Source organism: Opisthocomus hoazin, chromosome 8 (genome assembly GCF_030867145.1).
Source record: "Opisthocomus hoazin isolate bOpiHoa1 chromosome 8, bOpiHoa1.hap1, whole genome shotgun sequence".
Classification (NCBI taxonomy): Eukaryota; Metazoa; Chordata; class Aves; order Opisthocomiformes; family Opisthocomidae; genus Opisthocomus; species Opisthocomus hoazin.
In genome coordinates, this window is record NC_134421.1 from 20,025,648 (window position 1) to 20,049,019 (window position 23,372).

The 23,372-nt window shown below is 39.3% G+C and overlaps 1 protein-coding gene across 7 annotated transcripts in view; it reads right to left on the reverse strand.

The window, feature by feature from the left end:
* ANO4 (anoctamin 4) overlaps positions 1-11,741 on the reverse strand; it is a 200,359-nt gene extending 188,618 nt beyond the window's left edge. For all 7 annotated transcript variants that reach the window (XM_075427641.1, XM_075427640.1, XM_075427639.1 and 4 more), the window contains exon 1: positions 11,394-11,741. The gene's annotated coding sequence lies outside the window, so the exon portion shown is untranslated. The remainder of the gene's footprint in view (positions 1-11,393) is intronic.
* Between the last annotated feature and the right edge of the window lie 11,631 nt (positions 11,742-23,372).

A 23,372-nucleotide genomic window follows, 5' to 3' on the forward strand; every position in this document is an offset into this window, starting at 1 on the left:
AAGGAAACGTTTTTTGTAGGGAAGCAAGCATTTTGTAGATCCTTCAGTGGAAATCAGTAAGTCTCTAATTTCCTTGACACAAAATTAGGTATTTACTGCCTTAAAACTGCCATGTGGAGTAACTAAACCTACCATCTTGCTCTCCATGCTTCTATTTATGCAAATGGCCGGCTCCACCTTCTGAGCGTCACTATTTTTAGCACACAATCCTAAGTGTGATTACATGTAAAAACAGTTAAAAGTGTAACTTGAGTGTATCATTTAAGTGATAAATGGTGATTGGAGGAACATCCTTGGTAATGTTTCCTGAGCTCTGCTATTCTCTGGTTTTGGCTTCAGAGCCTATGATCTATCCACTGATACATCTCAATCTAGAAAGAATCTAAAGTTATTGAAAAAGAAATTATTTCAAAGCATGCAAAATTTAACTCGTGGTTTTTCTTCAGCTTAAGTCAGACTAAGGTGTGTACCTAAGCCCAACAGGCACAGAAAGGGTCAGGTCCTTTCCTGGAATTATGCATTAAATGTAATTCTTGTTCTTGCCCGGGGACAGCAAAGCGCAGGTAATGAATCCCCACAAAGTCACAGGAATTGTAGGATGCCACGTTGTGACATCTTCCTGCAAATGGCACTCCAGCAGCATTTAGCAGGCATTGCTGATTCAAAATTCGCATTCCCATAATCTTGGCTCACTAGCCAGACCCTCTGGTAAAGCTGCTGAAACAAGGCAGTGCCTGTGCTATTTTCAAGGGCACAAGGGTAAAGTGTTAGCTGCTTTATTCACAACACCTAAAACAGGACAGGAGAAGATTTTTTTCTGACTGAGTGATTGCAATTGTACTATTATGTCCTTTAATAAAAACTACGTTAATTAGGTGGGATTAAAACATTTCCAAAATTTAATTGGATCTACGTATAACACTGAAACTGAAAAGACAGAATTCGTGCTCACACAATAGCTAATCAACATTGATTTTTCTTTTAAAAGAGTAGCTTTCCAAGTATTAACTACATCAGTGAATATACTATGAAATCACTAGCCATGCACATAGAAACAGAGGTTCCTCAAAATTTAAAATGCCATCTCTGACTTGGGACGTATGCTTTAACACATTTAAAATGAACTTTCCTTGAAAATCAGAGGGAGAGCATTAAATATTTCAGGCTCTTTTATAACATCTTAGATATAGAAAAGCACTAGTCAGTTCTGAAGATTTGAAGATGTATGCTATCAACATCTATGCATCTGTATTTAGAGAGACAGATATTACAGTAAAAAAGAAAAATATGTAAATTTATAAGATATTTAATTTTTCTCTCTCAATAATACATGTGGCAAAGTATCTTCCAGATGAAACAGTTGATTCTAGCTTTTATTGTAGGTTGGTTGAATGGCTTGGTTTATGCTGGTTTATTTAATTCTAAAGAAAAAGATACTCAGTTGAAAAGCAAGAAGAAATGTACTTTGAAATGCCAAAAAATAATAATATTCTCTGTATGTTAGAGCAGGGATTTGATATTTGAAAGATGCTCATTATCCCATTAAAGCAGGCTTACCAAATTTTTTCTGACTAAAAAACTTCAGAAAGACTGTTTCTCATCTCCAGTTAAAGTTATCGTAGTTTGGCATCCACATTCTCTAAAGATCACCCTGCCCTCACCATGCTGTGCTCCTATCCTGTTCCTTCCTGGTGCCTGGATGAAAATATCATCATGCCGTGGACAAGAACACTTTGTAAAGGGCAATATTTCCCCCCTGCATTTTCCCCTCTTACAGCCCAAGGGGGTCACTGCAACAGCAGGAGTAAAAGAGCAGAGACTTTCTCTCCTGTGATCTCATTGCTGACAGCCACACCACATTGTGAAGAAGGAAGAATTATCCTAATGGCAAGGCAGAAAGGTCTGTGGCAGCCGAGGACACTTTCTTCCATTAAACTAGTCTCAACAGATTATTGGGGAACTCTGTAGCAGAAGACGCATTTTCCCACTGTGACTGCTCTACCTGGGGAACAACCACCATGGCTGCCAGGCTGACTCCGCAGTATGCTCAAGCCTAGGAAGAAAACTGAAGCTCTTAAATATCTGTCCTACATATATTGCCAATGTTTTTTTCAATATCAGAGGTTTCTGGATTTTATATTGTCTTTTAAAATATTTAGGCGTTGCCATATTGTACAACTATATCAGAAGAGTTGAGTCTGCAGTATCAAGCCATCAGACCTAAAGACGTGCCAGGATTAAGGCTGCATCTGTGAAATATGCTCAGCACTTCTGTGCTTATGCAATATGATATGGGTTTTAATTCCCAGCCACCCAGAATCTTTATCCTCAGTGTGTGCTTGGGATACACAATTCTGAGATAACTGTCAGCTCCACGTGGCCTCTCCCCAGTCTCAGCACAGGAAAGCTGTACTGGGAGGTGGATGCAGAAACCCAATTTGAAACTGCATGAAAAGAGATGTTGGTCTCAGGATTAAAGAATTTGAATTTTTATTTGAGGTACTTGATTGCATACCCACCTCTGCCTTCAGTGCTCCTAAGGAAGTGACTTCAGTGGGTGTATGTCACTGTCCAAGCACCCAGTTTACAACACCTGATTAATCAAAGATATGGCATTCACAGCTGCAGTCAATGTCAACTCAAACCTTATTCTGATTATATGAAATGCTATAATGTGCTGATGACATGGAAAAAATCATGCCCTTGGCATTTCACATTCAGCACCCTAAGCTAATGTGCATTTCTCTCTTTCATGCCGAACCTCAGCTCCTTACCTACAAAGTAATAAGAAGAGACATCAGCAGGGAAAATGTCATTATCTTAACTCACATTTTCTGTGGAGAAAAATTATTTGCCATCTAGAGATTAGCAGAAGTTGTGGCAATTGTCAAAATAATTTTGTATTTTATTTGGAGCATAGGTTGAATCATATACACTAACTATGAGATAGAAAAAAAACTACTTAACAAGGAAAATGAAAAGAAACAAAGAGAACTCAGTGAAAAACACCACATGTGAACATACAACTGAAGTCTCCAGGAATGCATAAATGCAGCCAACCAAAATGGTGGCATTCATAAATGCCTAAATTTTGAAGCTGCACCCTTGCATGCTTTTTAGTATAGCAAAACATACCTAGATTGCACAGTGCTAGTATCCAAGAACACGATGAAATACTCAAAAAGTCATACCCAACATATATAATCTATTTGCAGGTTTACAGATATTTCTAAAAATGCAGTTCAAAAGATGTAAGCACCAACGGTGTAGCCCCAGAACATGTTTTTCCCCTGGAGTCTGTAAAGTAAAGAGGACATATGTTTGACAGCAGAGAAGCAGAAACACCACATCAATCGCAAGTTGCTTAGCCTGGAGTGTACTGCAACCAGAGGGCAAGTGAGAGTTTCAGAGCACATCACAATCTATCCAGATGTCATGCTGTGCCCTGAAAAGCAAACAACTGGGAATTATTAGACAGGCAATGACAAGCATCAATGATATCATTTGATATCATTATCAAAGTTATCTGGCAAATAGCCTAAATACTACTCCACATTCTGTAACAATATGATAATTTTTTCTTTGTTAAAATTTCTCTGAGGACTTTTTTTTCTGGTTTAGAACAGAGAAGATTATAATTTTTCTTCTTTACCTTGCCTATTTGAATGTAGTTTATCTGTTCTAAAATTCCCTTTTCCCTTATACTGTCCCTGTGGGAAAAATAGGCTAGCCTGGCAGGAGCAGGGTACTGGCACAGGTTTCAAGAATTGTGGCTTCAGCTAAAACACAAAATTTCTGTATGATCGTGAGCAAGACACTTAAATCTTTGACAATGAACAAGTTTCTGTGCAGTAACTGTCCTACTATCATATGGCAGATGAAAGCACATAGCAGTTCCCAGACTTGCAAAGTTTCTTTCATCATAACCTGATCTTGAAGTAAAACATCAAAAATAAGTAAATCTGTGCCACATCCGTCTTGCTGCTTCTCACTTTTCTCCCTCCTGGGAATGAAACAAAGAACATATCCTAAACCTATCTCCCTTTTCCTCACTTTTTCCCTTCTCAGCATAACTCGTGAGCAGAGGTGATACCATTCAGCAACTAATCTCACACAAGGAGCATCAGGACAAGCACAGGCCTATCACACATACTCAGTGCAACATACATTAAATTTAAATTCTAACATTTTACCTTAAGTTCGGGAAATGAGATTATCATATTGAAATCTGACACGGCACTCCTGCTCTGATACATCTCTGCATTGTAATGTGACCATTAAGACCCTCATTGCATTGCTTCACAAACAATTAGTAGAAAATTGCTGCTGTTGCAAAGAATGCTAAACTGTGCAACAAGCACTTCTGAAGTATCATAACTCTGTGGCCTGAGTTCATTTTTTCACAGGTCAGAAGTCCAGGAAAAAGATAAACACCAGGATGTGAGTGGGACACTTGGACACAGAAATAGCCTGGAGGAGCAGGTAAAGAACAGAAGGAGCAGAAAGAGAAATGCTAGAGGGGAAATGGAGCAGAGCCTGGTAGAGAGTCAAAGGACAGAAGGCCCAGCAAGCAGCAGAAATGCAGAATGGAGAATTAGAAGGAATAAGATCAGAGACAGAAGCTGAAAAAGAAGAGGCCGAATTAAAACCACAGGGAAGGAGTTACCTAAATGCTGATCCAATTAAGCTTTAAAGAAAGCAAGTGGACAACTTCAGCTCAAAAGTTTGTGACAAATAAATTACGTTGTGGTATGCTAACAGATAAGTCTCTGAACTAATCAAAATACGATTGAGTCATGTTGCTTTTTAGGTAAAAAGGAAACTAAGAGGGTTTTTGTTTGTTTGTTTGTTTTTACACAAGAATTTACGCAAGAACACTTAGATTTGCAGAACTGGTTTTGGTGACAATAGTGCAACGATAAGGTGCAGTAACAACTTCACTGTGGGACATAAAGTCTTGACGTAAGCTTCACAAAAGCTGTTTCTACAGCTACAATTTTACCGTAAGATATTAATCAGAATAGTTCAGAGTCTATTATTATTAGAAATGTAAACAAAGTAAACTTCATGAAGCACACTGAAGCAGAAGGTTATCGCATCTTTTGCCAAAGCATTTCTGAAATCTACATCACACGAATTCTACATTGTCAAGGAAAATAAGGAAAGTCTGTCTATGTCTTAACAGCAGTTTCAGTGCGACTAGTTAGCAACAACGTCTTAGACATAAGCTGACCTGATGGTCAACATAAACAGAGAAAAAAACAGGATAATTATTATCAGCACTCAGTATCAAATAAAACAAAAATAAGTCTACGGGTAGAAACATGACTGTCCCAGATTTAATTTGAATGGGATCGGGAATTTCCTCCCCATCTACCTCTGGAAGAGTTCATTATCTAAATGACATAGGTTAGAAAAATCAAATACTGCAGGTGTTTCTATGGGAACAAAGGAAAATAAGAAATTAGAAGAGGCATTCTTTTCCTTCTCCTGAGGGCAGAGAAGCCTTCAACTTCATTCATTGTCTCCATGAAACTGCAGAGAGCTTCAAACAGCTCTAACCAGTATTGTCTGCCTAATTCTTCTTCATTACAGTTCTTTGACCTCATATTCCACAACTACAGAATATACTATTTTTCTAGCAGATTTAAGAAAAGAGTATTCATGCTAATGAGGCTGACATTTGATTTGGCTCTTGGGTTCCAGCCCTTTTGTCCTGCTAAACCTGCTTATTGTCGCCTCTTTTTCTCCATTTTTCTACACAAGCTTCACAACACATTGGGACTGCAGCCCAAGCTCCTCATTTAGTAAAGACAGTATTTGCTGTTCCCCAGGCACTGAATCAGAACAGAGATCTGCCTAGACTGAACACAGTATAGGGTGGCAACTAGTACGGTAAAAAAGACCAACAACAAAACCAAACAGTAAGAGGACAATCAGTACGAAAAAAAACCCAAACAAACAACCTAACACAGGTATCATCTCTATGAAGAACAAAGAACAACTAACAAAAGACAACCAAAACTAAGGAAAACATGAAGGCAAATCAGTATGTGAAAAGGCAAAAAATTGTGTCAAGGGAAAACAGTGAGAGAAACAGCAACGTGGAGCACAAACAAGAAAAGATCTGAAATGAGCCTGGAGGATAGATGAACAACACGGAGAGAGGCTGCACGTCTGCCAGGATACATAGAGTCATACTGACAGACTTCACAAAGCTGTGGCTTTCAGCTGGCGTTTTGTAAGAAGTTGTTCTCCAAGAAGTACCAAGCTCGTTTAGAAAAAGTCTCTAATACAGCATGTGTAAAGTGTTATTCCTAATTTTAATGAAAAACAGTTTTGTCAAAGAAAATTATCTGAAATGGGTATATATGTCCTGGTGATTCAAAACAGCTAATCATCAGGCTATCTTTTCCCTACAGCAAATTGGCTCAGAGGAGACTCAGTCTTGCTCTTCTCAGGTGTTAACATTCTTCTCCAAAAAACAAAGGGAGATACAATCATTCTTCTATATCTGAAGTCTGTAAGCACCATATAAAATAAAGAATTAATGTCAATATTGCAGGGGGCTACAAACACGAGCAAAAGGATGAAGTCAAAAAAGCTGTCCTGAAACAGGCATTTATTTCAATCATCTCTCAGCAGTAGCGATATAAACCATACAGATAAATTACACAGAAGCCTACTCTTCCTAACTTCACAGGCACAACAGCAAAAGGCTCCTAAAGGAGATTTGGGACATCTATCTTACTCGTGTTTCAAACCATACTCTAGAAGCACTAACTTGTGCTATTCTACCTCTGCGGAGAGCATCAGGAGCCCACCTCCTGTGATCATCATCAACACCTTCATAATCCTGAGATCTTAGAGCACTCTTACAGCCAGCATGACGTGGCTCTAAGCCTGGCTGGTGTTATCTGAATATTGATAGTTGAAAAATGGTTGTTTTCATGGTGTCAGACTGGTGCCCAGATAGGCTGGTGGCTCTAATATTTCCACAATTGCTTGAAAGTAAACTCTTTACCTTTAAAATTTAGCATTCAACTTTATGTTCAAGTGCTAAAGAAGTCTATGAGACAGAGTGATCTCTTGGGAATGTTTTAGCCCTTTTATATTTGCCAAAGAAAGCAGGCCTAATGCTGTTTCATTATTACCACACTGAACGTGAAACAAAATAGTTGTGACTTATGCTATGCAAGAGAAAGATCTTTAACGTACGGAAGACCTCTCACCTTATTGTCCAGTATTTCCACAGCATGAACTGAAATGCTGTTGCGGAGGAACACGGTTTCCATGAAGAATCAGACAGGTCTACACAAGTGCTATACAGTTGTACAGATGCAGAAACTATGACCCCCTGAGATACAACATGCGTAGACTGCAAACACTTACTAAGAAGACAGTATGTGCACAGAAGACACAAGGCACTTCACAATGCCTGAAAGCTAAGCCTTCCCCGTAGATGCAGAGAAAACATGTAGCACATGAACACCTTGTCCAATGCTTCCCAAAAACATCAAACTTCTTCTGACAGGTTATGCAGCACAGCATTCACGCACAGGACTTCTGAACATCCACAAATGCCAAAAATAGCAACGGAACTGAAGACAGCTCACCTGTTAAAGTCTCCAGACACATAGAGATAGATTTGTAATATTTGCAGCTTTAGAGCTACAAAGTCCTTGAAATCAACCTCAACAAAATGTGCAGACTAAATGAGAGAATGTGTCCAGCGAGTTTCCCTCTGTAATGTTTAGCTCTATGAAGAACAGAGAAAGCCTAGAAATTGCAGTCAACTTTTGATTATGCATGTGTGCTCATGCTTGTGTAAGTGTGTATGAAGAAAAAGCCAGGTAAAACCACAATTACTGTAACATGTAATATATACATAGGATATGTATATTATAACTTATTTACATGTGCTTTATAAATCTGTGATGCAGTACATTACTTTTGAAAACATGTGTAAAGAGTTTTCAGAAGGAGCTTTGGAAAAAAAAACACCACTAGCCAGAGCACCACCTGGTACTGATGACTTCAGCTCTGCACCATGCATATCCCAGTACCACTTTCCAGTCTGGGGCAGAGAGGTTAGTTGGGGCATGGCTAATCCCCCACCAGGATTCTTCAGCCAGTGATAATCAGTAGCTGCCTAAGCGGGTTTTGTCAGAAAGGGCACAAGCGGATAGAAAGCATAAAACTGCCGAAGCATAATGTAAAATGAGTGAGCTTTCTGTAAAAACATACCCTTTTGTATTTGCAGCATAAATGTATATGGTTAAATATTTATGGAGTATAAAGCTTTAAAGAACTTGCTTCTACGGACAAGTAGAATGAAGAATGTATAGTGAACGCACACAGGAAAAAAAATAATGCAGTGACTTCATCAGACCATTGGGTGATTTTGGCTGGCTCAGGAACAGAGCGCTTTTTTTTTTTTTTTTTTTTTTTCCCCCTGCAGTTGTTTTCTATGCAGTCTTCAGCCACCCTGCAAAGGAATTAACATGACACCATGCTGTGGAACAAGGAAGTACTATGCATGCATTCCCCTATCAGAGCATTCACAGGGTTCCTAAGGAATGAAAAGGACATCTACTTACTTGAATTTCATGTTATTTGGAGGATTTCACTCTTCTCTCTGCCCCTCAAGGGAGGGTATCCTTATTCATATAGAGGATTGCATCTTTATTTTTTAAGCCCTTGGCCTGCACCAGGATGTGCTGACAAGGATTTAGGTGCATAGACTTCTCAGTTGCAGTACACAGACCTTAGGTTCCAAACATAAACATCCCACTGCAAGCTCATGGGGTTTAAACTGGAGAAAATACTTCACGATTAGTGTTTTTCCTACCTTCCTTTCATCTCAAGGCTATTTAGAAAGTGCATTACATTGTGCACTTTGGCTTTTAAACTTTTATTGAAAAAGACATATGATTATACACTTAGGTTAAAAATTAGCTTTTGCAAGATAGTCTTACTTAGACATGAGTCATTTTTTGAGTGCAAACAGTGCTTTTGATTAAATGTGAGGTAAGAATGTAGATTATTTTAAAGCACAGGAATACGTGATTTTATAACAATAATTTTAAAAATAAAAACATGTTGTACCACGCTTAACTGTGTGATCTTCAGAATTATTTAGGTCATGCATATATTTTGCAAACCTTCCTGTTTTTTAAGTTTACAATAACTTCGTAAGGAGCAAAACGGTACAGTAAACAGCTCCACATGCAGATGCACACATACAATTACTTGTTACATTTATTGCAGAAAAGCCTAAGCCTGGTCTCCCCAAGACAATGTCACAACCTGCATGCACTCAGGACCGCTTGCCCATGGGTGTTAACAAGACCCCTGCTGGTCTCCTACCACAGCAAAAACTTTCTTTGCTGCTGTCATTGTGTCAGCACTTACTGAGACTGGAAGAGAACACACTCAGGCACCTTTGCTACTGATTTTAAAAAAATTAAGTAACCCATAGACCCTACACAGTGCCAGAGCCTTTTTGTAATAGGCAGGGGGGAGGACTGCTTTAGAGGTGAATGTTTTTGAACAGTTCATTGAGCGGCCCAAGTGCCAAGACAGACCTGCTCCCTATCAGAGAGCGGGAGGGAGGCAGGTTTGCAGCGTGCCCCCACCGCACCAGAGAGAAGGGAAACCGGTCTCGGGAGCAGCTGCACCAGCGGGTGCAACGTGATGCCAGAACGCATGGTCTGATGGGGGAGATGACTTGGACCACTGACATCTGGGCTACGTCCTGGCCACTACCACTTTTTTGGGAAGGCAATGCAGCAGGTAGCTCACTGCACCATGAAGTCCTCCACCTGCAGACCTATGTAAGCCTCCTACTCCCCCCAATACCTCTTGCAATTGCCTGACCTGGGCTTCCTCCCCTCCCAACATACCTACACACTATTAGTACAACCAGACGTTACACCCAAGTACAGAAAAGAAATGAAAGGTATTTAAAAAAAACCGGTAGTGTTTTAAAGTTTTTACTTATTTGGGAGGGGGAAGGAAGTACACAAACTCTGTTGAACTAAACAGCTCATGTGAAGCAAAACCCTCTGAATTACAGAATAAATCAGGAACAAAATTATTTTATTAAGCCACAATGTAAGACACATTAAACAAAGAAAACTAATTTCCAGACATCAGCATATCTCTTGCTTAAATCCAGAAAAGGCAATGCAGAGACAGAATAAAAGGTTTATTCTTACCCTCCCTCAGTAAAACAAAGATCTAAGAACACATCACCCCTTTGCCTTGCTTTGAAGGAAGACCAGCCTGTGATGAGTTTGAGCCAGTGTTATATCTATGTCTTCAGTGGACCTTTGGAGATTTAGTAAAGTCTTTATTACTTCTGCAGTGTGCAAGGGCTATGCATGGTCAATCCACATAATGGATTCACAACATGAAACACACTTAAGGTAAAAGAAATATTTTTGTGGGTCTCTCATGCCAAAAGCAAAGGCATGTATCTATCTACCAGAAACTGTATATTTGCATTTACTTTAAATCTCATGCAACAAACTAGAAGAAAAAAAAAAAAAGGGGCGTCTAAGGGTACAGTTTACTGTGGACTAAATAATGACCTTTCCTATTTACAAAATCAGAGCTGTTAAAATAGCTTAGAGCATGAATTAAGCAAGCACAGATTTTCAAACATTTAAATGCACTTCTTTGACTGCAGAGTTGTAAAAGCACTTCAAAAGGCTAAGAATTTGCAATTGTATAGAACAGGGAGGGATGAGGGTTATTAGGTTGCCTATTCTGTAACTTCTTGTCCCAGCCAGTCTGCACTAGTAAGGTGCAAAAGGTCCAACTTACAAACACCTGATGAAATAGGCTTATACTGAAAAAGCTGAAAGAGCCTGTCCTTCCTATTCCAATGACAGTAAATATCGGCTCAAACCACATGTATGCCCCACACTTGAACACTGAGGGGCTTCAGAGTTTTCTAGATGGCTAGTCAAGCAGGGGCTTTCTGTGCCCTTCCCAGCACAGTCGTACAGACCTAGAGAAATGAGGCACCTTTACGAAATCTGTAATTCCAGTTCCCCAGAACCTTATCCCGTTGCTGCCATGGGCAATCGCGAGCAACGCTCAAGCCTCCCGTTTCAAGGACAAAGAGGCAGTACTCAGATTGCAATCACTACTTCAGAGCTCCGGGTCAGAGAGGGGAAAGAGCAAAATAAAGAGAAAACTTGTATTTTAGTTAGCCACCATCTGCTAAAAATGATGATTAGATATTGAGTGAAGGTCACAAGGCTTATCTAAGAATATAGAGGGAGAAAAACAGACGCGGGAAGGGGGAGGGAGAGAGAGAGGGGGAGAGAGCACGAGCACTGCAGCAAAGAAGCTATGCTCAGCCAATACATGCTGGCACTTACCATAAAAATAGAAAGATCCAAAGAGAACCAGATTAAGGATCCTTTTTATCTCTCTTCAATAGAAAGATTTCCACATGAAGCTCTGAACACAGCTGTCCAGGGAAAAGCAAGGTAATATGATGATACACAGAAAACACTAACACACAAATGGTAAGTCCTTTCACAGCCTTCCAAAACCTGCAAGCAGTTTGTGCTGAAAAAACAAAGGTAAGAAGTCTGAAGACGACTCCTACATAACACTGCAGCTAAAACAGACTGCTGTATTTCCAGTCACTCCGACCGCACTGTTTTCATCTTCGTCTTCTCACCGTTACTTACGTCCTAGAGGTGGGCTTGGGGGTGGGGAAAAGAGATTTCTCCTCCAAGTGGAAAGGAGCTCAGAAACAGCATCAGCATTTTTAATCAGTGGCTGAGAGTACCCAATCAGAGGAACTGAGTGGTGCCAGCCTGACAGTTGTCCAACGCCGGGCAGCCTGGCACGCCAGCCACCAGCGTGTTCCTGGCTTGCACAAGAACACTGATGGGCTAATCTGCTTCTTAACCCCAGCAAGGTTTTCTGTGCCTACATGCAAACAAACTGCCTTCGAGCACTGCATCTGCTTCTCCAAGAAGCAGCACTTGGAAAGCAACAAGCTTTTCTGGGTTGTGGTTCTGACAGGCTGTTTTCTACATCTGTGCAATAGTGCAAAAGCATGAAAAGTTTGGAGGTTTAAATATCAGCATCATTTAACTTGCAATTTATTATCCAGTAGCTTCCCTGTAGAAATTATACATTAACCATTGCTTCCCTTCAAAGGTTTCTTTCTGGAGGAGAAGGAGTTCTGTAAGAGATTTTACAGCACAGCCCCTCTGCTGTGAACTGCCTTGGAGCCAGCACTGGTTTTGACACGGCATCATAGACCCCTGACAGCACCAGATCCACAGAAAATACACAACCAAGGTCCCTCTCCCCCCACCTGCCAAGGTGGCAACTGGATTAAATGTTTGTGCTGCTATCTATAATACTATTGGACATCAAAAAAAGAAAAAGAAAAAGACAGACCTCAACTGAATTTGCAATAAGGATATCCAGGATCTGGAGAGAAACCTTGCTATGGCATTTAACCCCTGAACCAATTCACAGAGGGAAGCGATGCAGTCAACACTAAAGGCGTCAAACACTGTAACTTCCAGGTGATGCTCCTAATTCTAAAATACAAATGTCTGCATTTGACTGTGGGGGAGAAATTCTTCTGGTCCTACTGCACAATGCATTCCACAATAGAGCAAACCCACATACAGCTTGCAAATTTGCATTTACATAAAGCAGACACTCTGCCAGTAGACAGTTAGATGCTTACCTTCTCAAAACATTTCTTAAACAGTCAATCCTGGATTTCTGCTCTATCGCAAAGTAAACATGAATATCATCAATCTGATATTCACCTTTCAGAAGATGAAAAGGCTGTGTAGAGTAAGGGGGGGACATGGGGAAAATAAACCTCAAAGCATTCCCAGCAGTGATACTCATATTATTTGTTCAGTATCCAGTACGTGTAGAACATACCACATAACACAAGTCTGTTGGGCGGCACAGGGGATAAAAAACCCCACAATCATAGGTTCTACAGTCTGAAGTGCAGGCCAACAATCCGAAGTGCAATTTGATACAACTAATCTGTTCTGAAATGTTTGAAAGTGTGAATATAGTGCAAGAGCATACAAATTCCACTAGCAGGCAGCAGTGATTTTCACAGAACACCATGCTGACATACCATGTTGGTCATAGCCAGTATTTTCTTTTTTTTTTTATTAATAAAAAAAAAAGTTTCTCCCCTCAGATGACAGGACATTAGAAGGTCCATTACTTTCTTGCATTTCATTTGTTTTAATAGGTTTGTTTCATGCTATCAACTGAACATGAATGATATTTATTCTTCCCTTTTCATAAACACCATTAATTCAAAAAACACACGATAACTGCTATGAGAGATAGAAGGTACAGGTGAAGGACAGATCAAAAAAATGAATAAGAAAGAAGGGCAATTACCATATACAAATAATGCACACAGGATATACACAGATAACAGCACAGATACATATAGGTAAAAACACAGCCTGTATAGGAGTGACCACAAGAAAAGGAGGAAGCAGTAGAAGAAAATATCTTCAAACTCCGCAACAAGCTTTCAAAACATACTGCAATGCTAGCAGAAAGATTACTATTTGACACACCAAGTGCTTGGTGAAGTAGCCAGTTTCTCTCTCAGGAAATGAAGTATGGAAGACCTTCAAAAGGTTTCTCGAGATACCCATTACAAAGGAAAGACTGTCCACATGCACCCTTAAGATCATGTTTTAATATTCATTCCATAGCCAAAAAATAACCTTTTTTTTTCCCCAAGTTATATAGTCAAGGTCCTGAACTAAGCAATAAACATAGAAATCAGAGACAAATCCCATGTAAACAAAATTCTCAATTCCCTTCTTTCATATAAGGATGCATGAAAAACACAAACATTGGTGTAGCAGCTCTCTGGAGACAAGAAAACTAGGTCACGGGCAGAAATTAGCGGACAATGCTATGAATAATTTGCAATGAGTCTCATAGCAAAGAAACCTGGACTTGAACTTTGTAAAAAGGAAGGGACTGGGGCAATCTGTCCTCGACTTTTCCCACGTAAACATGGGAGGTGTGAGAAAAGGCTGCACCCATAGAAGTAGGAAGAACTGCTGTGATTCCATCCGCACGCTCCCTGGTGACAGCTATAACAAACCAAAAAGATATGAAGTCTAATACAGTAATTAATTCAAGCTTTCAGCTAAGAGCAGAGGACTGAACACTCTAGTAATTTAGGTTTAAGCTCCTATTGAGGCCACCTTTGAGAATTTGGAAGAAGTCTCCGACAGATGTTCAGAGTGGATTTAGTGAGAGGTCTTTGTTTCTGGTGAACAAAAGGCCCCAGTTTCTTTGTGGTGCTTTGATTATAGCTGAGGGAATGGTAGTAAATTCCTTTGGAAACCTAATTTTCCCTCTCCTATTTCAATCTGCAGATGGTCCTCTCAATATGCCTCAAACTGTGGTTGGTGAGGCCATAACCATGTGCCAGGGACACTGGCAAACCTGCTTAAGTGTTATCTTTCAAACCATTTCAGGGATTAGGAATAACGGGGGGGGGGGGGGGGGGGGGGGGGGTTGGGGGCGGCAGGAAATGCACATGTGTCCTCAGAAAGGAGATAATTCTCCCTTCCATTTCAGTGAAAGAACTTCTGCCTGAAAAAAATTACTGTCACCAGCTGTTGTTCTACACCTAGTTAAAAGGAGAGAAAAAGCTCACTTACTTTTTTTTGTGAAAGAGATCCAAGAGCATGCTGCCAGTCAAAATTTGGGGCTTGTTTTATCCTGCCTATCTACCAGTTTGTCCAGAAAGCAAAACAAACTCAGAACTAGGTGGCCCAGAGCAGTTCTCTGTGTTCCTCCCCAGTAATTTATGGGACAACAGTCCAAATCAACATTCCTGAGCTGCAACGTAATGGCGATACCCAGATTTAATAAATTTCCGATCTCACTACTGGAGCCTCAAATGAACTGCCAGCTGCTCAGGAAGAAGTGAAGGATTTAGAAAGGTACAAGGTCATTGGAGTCTGCCAGCATGCAGGTCCCAGCTCAGCAGTGCACATCAACAGGTGAATGTGCACAAAGGACACATTGCAGACAGGAGAGGGAAGAAGTAGCATTAAGTATAAAGGAATAAAACACAGATTTCAAGAAGAGGTGTTTAAATTTGCAATGGGTAGTTTAGGTGCAAGTGTTTTGTTTCTCCTTGCTGTCAGGATCACTTCTGCATGCAGAAGAAACTGTCCACGCTCTGAACTAAATGAAGCAGACAAGAATGAAACAGTAAAACCAAGAAGGTAAGAAATGTGTAAAACATTCCTTCCCCATTTGGTCAGAGTGCTTGTGAGCCTCCCCAAAGCGTTCAAGCTCAGCTCTGGTGCCCGCTATAGAGGAGCTCGATAAGAGCAACAAAAAGCAGGAAAGTTGCTGCTAACTTTATCTTGGCTGAAGGTGACTGATGAAAATCAGTACTTGAGCATCCTTCATCTTTCTGATTTTGCTATTTTTATTATCTGTTAGACTGAAGTGCTTTCAGTTATCAGATTTTTAACCTCTACGTTGATCTACTGAGCACTAACAATAATCCTTAGTTGTCATCTTGGTAAGTTTAGATGTTTTCTGATCTGTTAATGTGTCACACGGTTCTTTTGCAATTTTTCAGGACTTTTTTTTTTTTTAGGTCATGTAGGAATTTAACCAATGCTTTTAAAACACCTTAAAAGAAGTATCTTTCTGCTGATTCTAAAATAAATTAGTTTGTGGTTTCTAGTTAGAAACTATTGAATGAGTACTGGAATTAAGTATTTCAGGTTATGATATCATTTTCCCACTAAATACAGAACACAAATATTTACTGAATATTTCAGCTTTTAACATTATTATGGACAACGCTACTGTTTCTACAACAGAATTATAACTGACCAACACATTTGAAGTAAAATTTCAATTCCTAACATACTGTAAAATCTTTCCTGGTTATAAGAGGTACCTTACCTATTGTCTGCTGTATGACACAGACATTAATATTCATGGCTGTCAATATAGCAAATATTTTTTGTATTTTATCATTTTAATCTTACTATTATAAAATTAATATGTTTTTCTTAGTAAGACTCCACTTTTCAAAATGTCATTTCCATGGAAAACTGAAATGTTCTTAAATGACTTTCAGATACATAAAAAAAATCATAATTATAAAAAAGGGATTTCATTTTTCAAATCTCAACAATGAAACAGAAATTAATATAAATCCAAGAAGAAACTTTATCAACCTTTGTTTCCTAGAAAAGTGGGGGTTTCACAAGGTTTTGTTCATACTGCTGATGCATCATTTGAAATTGGGTAAAGGAGGTTCTGAACTACACGTACAGATGGAAAGGAAACTAAAGAGTATGATGGACTTCGAGAAAAAGATGTTGGTTAAGCAATATCAAAATGGCCAGTAATAATTTCTACCTTACATTTTTTTTTTAAAGTCACTCATACAGCCATTTCTGAAGTACTAAAAATATCCAGATAGGGGAGAGAAGAATAAGTAATAATCTAGAGAGACTTTGATTTCTGCAACATGAATTTAAATCTAATGCACGTGGGAAGCAGTACAAGTAACTGACAAGACTACATGGACAGAAATGACCACTGCTGACTATGGCATCTCTAATTCTAATCAGAGAGGTTCTAAGACTTGTTCTATAAGAAAATATGAGCTTTTCAATGATGAAGCCAAAATCCCTGGAAGAAAAGCAGTTTGTTTAAAAAAACAACAACTCAAAAAGCCCAAAAGCTATGTTTCTTAGTGATCCATTTTGCAGAAAAATCTGTAATGACCATGTCTGCATTCTAGACTTTGTCTAAAAAGAATTTATCTGGGGAATAACAGCAAGCTGCCCATAGCGATTTTTTTTCACTCAAGGAGAATTTTCCTAGCTGTTTTATATAAAAGAAGTTATTACAGATAGCTTCATTGTGGGAAAGGGGCATAGGCTTGTGCACTCACATTTGTAAAACAAAACAAAACAAAACACCCACACGTTCTAATATTTAGGCATAAATTTAGAGTTTTTTTCATTTTACAACAACGTGAGAATGTTCCTCCCGCCTTCTCACCTCCTTCCCAAAGGGGACAGTAAACCAAAGCCATATAGAGGTAGCTTAGGGTCACCACTCATACCAAGCACACCATTATCTGTTCCACTATGTATGGTATCATATTTGGTCTTCAACTCAAGACCTCACAATAAGACTTTCTATGCATCAAGTAAGAAAATTAAATACAGGTAATACTTCTTAAAGTATAAAGTACAGGTTTTATTACTGCCTCTTCAAGGCAGCTTTAACAAAAACAATTGCAGCCCAAAGCCAAAGCTGGTAGGTATAAGCAGAGAAAGTACAGAGCCCACCAAATTGAAGTCTTGGTTTTTACTGGATTTTTAAAGCGTGAAAACAATACTGAATATTTAATGGTTAACCATTTTAAACCTTTTAAACTCAGTTGTGCTACTGCTGCATAACTCCATATTAACACTATTTTGTGCAATAAATATACAGTTACCATGGACCTTATTAAGACACAAGTGTCATAACACATGAAGCAGTTAGAACATTCTTAACATATCATAATGGTACAGAATATTCCATTTATTTCTAGCAATTTCCTTCACTAACAAAATTAAACTTCTAACAATAAAACAAATATTACAATAGCCCATAAAAATTACCTCTCTTCTAAACAAAGCGTTCATACTTCTAGCTATACTAAACCTAGAACAGACAGACAGGAGATAATCTGCTCAAAATCAAAAAAATATTAAGGTCCTTCCTGTCATTTTGCCACAGATCTTTGTACTTTACTGTCAATGCGAACAGAAACATTTGTGGTTCATTTGAAACAAACACAAAAAGCATAAACCTTTCCAGGATGGTTCATTGGAGAGCGATGATTTAGACTACACAAAGCACAATCTCATAATCAAAGGCTAACACATAGGTCAGTTCCTAGTATGGATAGCCACAGCACTAAGGCAACAGTCCATCCAATAAAGGATTAAGCTGAGGTCCACTTACCTTTTACTGTCAAAACTTAGAAGATCTGCTTTCCCACTCCCCCAGCAGAAAAATAAAGGAACATTTTTAAAGCTGGTGACAATATTTTCTGTCAACAGGCTAGGAATTTAGGGTGGAGACAAGCAAAAAAAAAAAAAAAAAAAAATCTTCTTTAGAGGAAAGGATGGATTCTATAAAAGTTTGTAAGCACTGAATTACCAGCAGTAGAAGATGGCAAGATCCAAAGTTAGTGAAGATTCAGAGATAACAGTATGCTGCACTGGATGAGCACAACAAACCTTTAACAAAGCCTGCAAAAAAGATTGGTTTTATATATTTATTTATATATTTAACAATAAATATATATATTCTCTACATATTGATCCCCAGCTATCTTTTCAATTTTTGATTGTGGACCAAAGAGGAGTGGTAGGACTTTTTTACCTGCAAGGGGACAGGCATGTTACATCAGGTCACACAGCAGGGAGAGGCTGTGACACTGAACTCCTGAGAGGAATAAGGAGAAAGATGCCACCTAGAAAGCGTAGGGCCAGGTGCCAAGGACAGACAGGGCCCCACACACTCACAAGGGCTTTCCAGTCGCAGGTGGCTTAGAGATGTGCCAGACCATTAGTGAAATCAGAGGTGATCATACACTAATCATTCCTCTTCATGAAAGCAGAGAAATGAACTAAAGTTAATGCTGAAGCAGAGAGGAAGGACCCAGCATGGGTAGATAAAACAGAATGCCTCCAGCAGAGTGTCACTTGGTAAATTGTGCCCTGTACCCAGTGAATTGCCGGTTCCATGATACAGTTTCATAGCTGCATCCAGCCCTGCTTCTAGTTCTATTTGCAAAATAAATAGTGAGAGGAGTTGCAAACAAAATATTAAGAACACAGCACCAGGATATGGGAGAAAGCATTAGATACCACAGATAGGCCACTGAGATTTGGAGGGCAGGTCCATTGGGGTCAGACACCCCAAGACGATGAAGCAAACACAAAACCACAGTCAATTAGGAGATGCACCCATGCACATGTGTGACAAGCATTTGAGAGTTTACAATAGTAGAGAGGGTTGCTGAGCATGTAAACACTCGGCACCTTCACTGCTAATTTTTAAGAGGTTTAGATGAAGAGTCATTTAAAATAAAACATAGTAACTAAGAATGCATGATCACTGTGAAGAGACGTATTTTATTAACTCTTGATTTGACGTTTACTGTTCCTTCGTTAAAGGATATGAATCTAATTTGAACTAATATAAATCTAAACTGATCTAGGCTGTCCCTGTTTTCAGATGTTTTCAGATCTTGTCAGGCTGGACAAGATGAGTTTCGGATGCTTTCTAACCTAAATTACTCTAACTCAAAAAAAAAAAACCCACCCAAAAACAACCAACCAAAGAAACCTCTCACATAGAAGAAAAACAGCAGCAAAATTGGTAAGGATAACCACTAATAATAACTGTAATCATACCCACTGATGAACATATACACACATGCACACATCATAATCAAAAAGCCTGAATATCTTTAACTGGCATTTCAGGCAGAATCAAGGAAAGAAGAGAATTTTATGCTGGATTCTTCCTCCAACAAAGAGCCACATAAAAGGCCCCACACCAAGATGTTCCAGAAATTGGCCAATCAGACTCTGGAAAGTGACCCCATCTAATGTTCACCTTTTAAATACCACCACGCCTACCAAGGCTGGGATGAGTTCCCCATGTCCTAGTCCTTTATCGAAGTTTAAAGAAGTTTTTCTTCTATAGAAATATTTTAAGTGCATCTGAGAAATAGTAATAGGATTATTTTTAAGTATTCTCCCAGAAAGGGAAGGTATTTTTTAAATTAGCCTCACTACGCATTTAGTTGGTCCATTATTTCAGCTCATTTGGAAGCACAGACCATTTAAACTGGTTCCATATTCAGACATCCGACTTCTGAAATGTTAGGAATGCAATAGACAAATTAACCACAAAGATTCATGATTTACTCGAGTTTTCTGACTTCTAATGGATTTTTAATGTAAGAAAAAGAAATTCTAGAAATGTCACCATTAATAATCCTGTTGGATCTCTGTAATATGAAAAGCAAGAGCAAATGAAAAGAGAAATCCTAAAGTAGTTGATATGGTTGGAACTATACTTGTAAATGTATCACACCAGGCCACATTCATAAACACTGCCAGCCACTGACAACAGTATTTCAAAACAACCTTTTAACAGCAGCTCGCATCGCCTTGTAAAAGATCTTTTGAAAAGAGCTCTAAAGAACTGGCTCCCCACCAAGAAATAAATGGTACATCATGACACTTAAGACCTAGTATAATGGACAAAATGTAATAAAATAAATATCTGTTTGTGACAAACTCAGTGTTTTGTGCTTATTTACAAATGAACATCCCTGTCTATATTACAATGACACATAAAAATGTGTGAAGTATAATGCACAATATTTTTAGGCCATTGTTGACTCTCCAGTGCAGAAAGTCACAAGAAGGCAAGAGACTAAAGATGTCAACACAACTATTTCTTCAGCTTGACAGGTAAACTGAAGAGTTATTGGCGGGGGGGGTGGGGGGGTGTGGAGAGGGGAGAAAAAGATTTTCTACAGTATTTTTACAGGTTCTTCTGGCTTAGTCAAGTAAAAAGTCTTTATGGGGCAACGTAAACTATTTTAACTGAAGCAGATAGAAGTGTTTTATACAATTCTTGGCTTATGAAACCCTTGTATTGAACCCCTCTGCCCCTTCCCCCTTAATTTAGATATTTTTTTTTTAATGTGGGAAAAAAAGTGATTTTGGAAAAAAGCTGTTTGACAACAGTTTATCAAATTTTCAAAATATATTTTTGGAAGAGAGACCTTGAAAAAGAAAGTTTGTAGTGTAACACTGTGCTCTGCCCATCCACCTTCAGCACCTATCCTGGGAGCCTGGTAGGAGATTAACCTCAGGGCACTAAGAAACCAAATGTGCAGTGTAATAGGTCCTAAAATTTTAAACTAGGGAAAAAAAAAACCCACCCAAAATATCAAAATTTTTTGAAATACCAATATTTCCCAAGTGGAACACCGCGGTCTGAAAACATCATCAAAAGCAAAAAGGCACTGACATTGCAACAGTTGCTTGAATAAGATTATTCAGTAAATTTCATCTGTATTCACTTTTTTAGTCCCCATTTCCTCCCCCCATCCTAATCCCTTCCGATGGTGAACCTATAATTTATTATTTTCTTATTATTTTCATTGTAACTGCTGTTATATTTAATTTAAAAATATTTGACCCACTCTAGACTGCCTTCTCATTTGTAGTGAGTAAAAGGAAGCAGTTCAGCCTTGGACACTTGCTGGCAACGTGGAAGGCAGCTACACACTGACGTGCCATCCCTGGAAGAAGGTAAAGGTACCAAGTCCTACACAGTTCAACAGAAAGAGTCAGGAAGAAAATCCAGATGTAGTGCAACAGACCTCCTCTTGTAGCTGACTACAAAGAATTGATAGTGATATCTGAAATTAATGATGCTTTAGGTCTTTAGAAAGTTGCCTGAGAGACAAATAAATCATATGCAAGGAAAAAAGATTGAAGGGGCATGAATATCCCTGGTGGAAAAATCTGCCGTGTTACTTAAAGATTTGATAACTGCTGCTATTACATGAAACTAAGACTGCGTGGAAAGATTGCTGACTTAGGTGCTGATTACTCTGCTGCTAAAGCATCATGCAAGCAGCAGTGTCCAGCTGAAACTAATGACACATCGCAACGCTCCATCTGCGGCTCCCCATGTGAGCGCAGTGGGGAGAATGTCCTGTCCACAGCACAGGAGATAATTGGACAAGAGAGGTTAGAAATACAAACCAAACTTAAAAACTTTTTGCTTATTGTGATCCACCCTCAGCTTCCCTAACACTGCCAAAGACTTAGTAATGACCAGTGCGCACATGGAGGTATTAGCTGCCATTTGCACTTCTATTTTTTCAGCTTAAACACTATTACCATCTGAAGTAAAACACTATTTGAAGACAGTCCTGAAAGCAGGGAGAGGTATTGTATCCAGATATGATCTGGTTCTCTTTTCCTGTCTTAGCCTGAGAAAGGCTTCTTAAAACCAGCAGATTCCCCGGATCAAGTTTCTGACAAACACTACACGCTTCCTAAAGAAGATTCCTAAAGAATCCACAGATTCAGAACAATGTTTTTCTAATGTTGCTGGTTTGCCTCATTTTTATACGTAACAGTTGTGGATTTGAAGTGCTAGTGTGGCCCTGGAAGAAGTAATTGTTTTGTTATTCAGATTAATGACCATTTACAAACTAAACAAAGACCATCAGGAATTGACTAAAGAAAAAACAATCACCATAAGTAGCTGTAGAGCAAGAAGTAATCATAAGCCAGAAAAAAAGATAATTTTTCACCTACACACATGGAAAACCAAATGAAACACTGATCAATTGGCTAAAATCATCTATGACATTAGAAAATAAATCAAACAAATTATTAATATCAGCTCCTACTCTAAAACTTTCATTTTTTTTCCATTTCACCTTCCTCCCTCACATTTCAGTCACTTTATTGACTGGGGTTTGGGAAGGAAGGTTTTGTTAGGTGTCCATAAGGCAGCAGAACAGTTAGTGTTATAGCCATAAACTCAGAAAAACACATTGTTAAGTTCAAAGGTAGTGAGACTCAGCATAAAGTTAAAGTCAGAAAAGCATCTTATATTCACACTGTCACGCGTCCCCAAGACAACATGGGGTTATGCTGTCCTGATTGCCACTGTTACAGCGCAGGCTGGAGGAAAGCGAGATGGGTTTTGCTCCCCAGTGTCTTCCAATTTATCATCAGTTTCCCTTTCAGAGATGCCAGTTCAGGTGATAAATTTCTGATTAGATGGAACACCTCCATTTTCTGATCCCAGCCTGAATTTGACCAAAGCAATTACAAAATCACCCTCCAGCATCAAGTCTGGTTGGTTGAGGAAGGTGACTGGGAGACCGCCACCACGAGCCTTTACCGGGGGGCGAAGGGTGGCCCAGGCCGTCAGCCTGCGGATGGCCCTCACCGGGTCTGATCCTGTCCTCACCCACAGGCTGACATCCCAGCCCAGCCTCAGCCTCTCCCCAGGGGGATGCCTTATGGCCAGGGATGCCCTTGTGCCCCGCAGATGCCCTGCTTCAAGTCATTTATTCACTAACCTGCATGCAGGCATTAAGCGCAGAAAGACTTACAGAGCAGCAGAACCCTGCGCCATTATGCACAGTTATTCCCCGGGGACGGAGGCAGGACAAACCCAACGCCCACGTTCTCTCCTTCGGTTGAGTGGAGATGTTCTCCCCC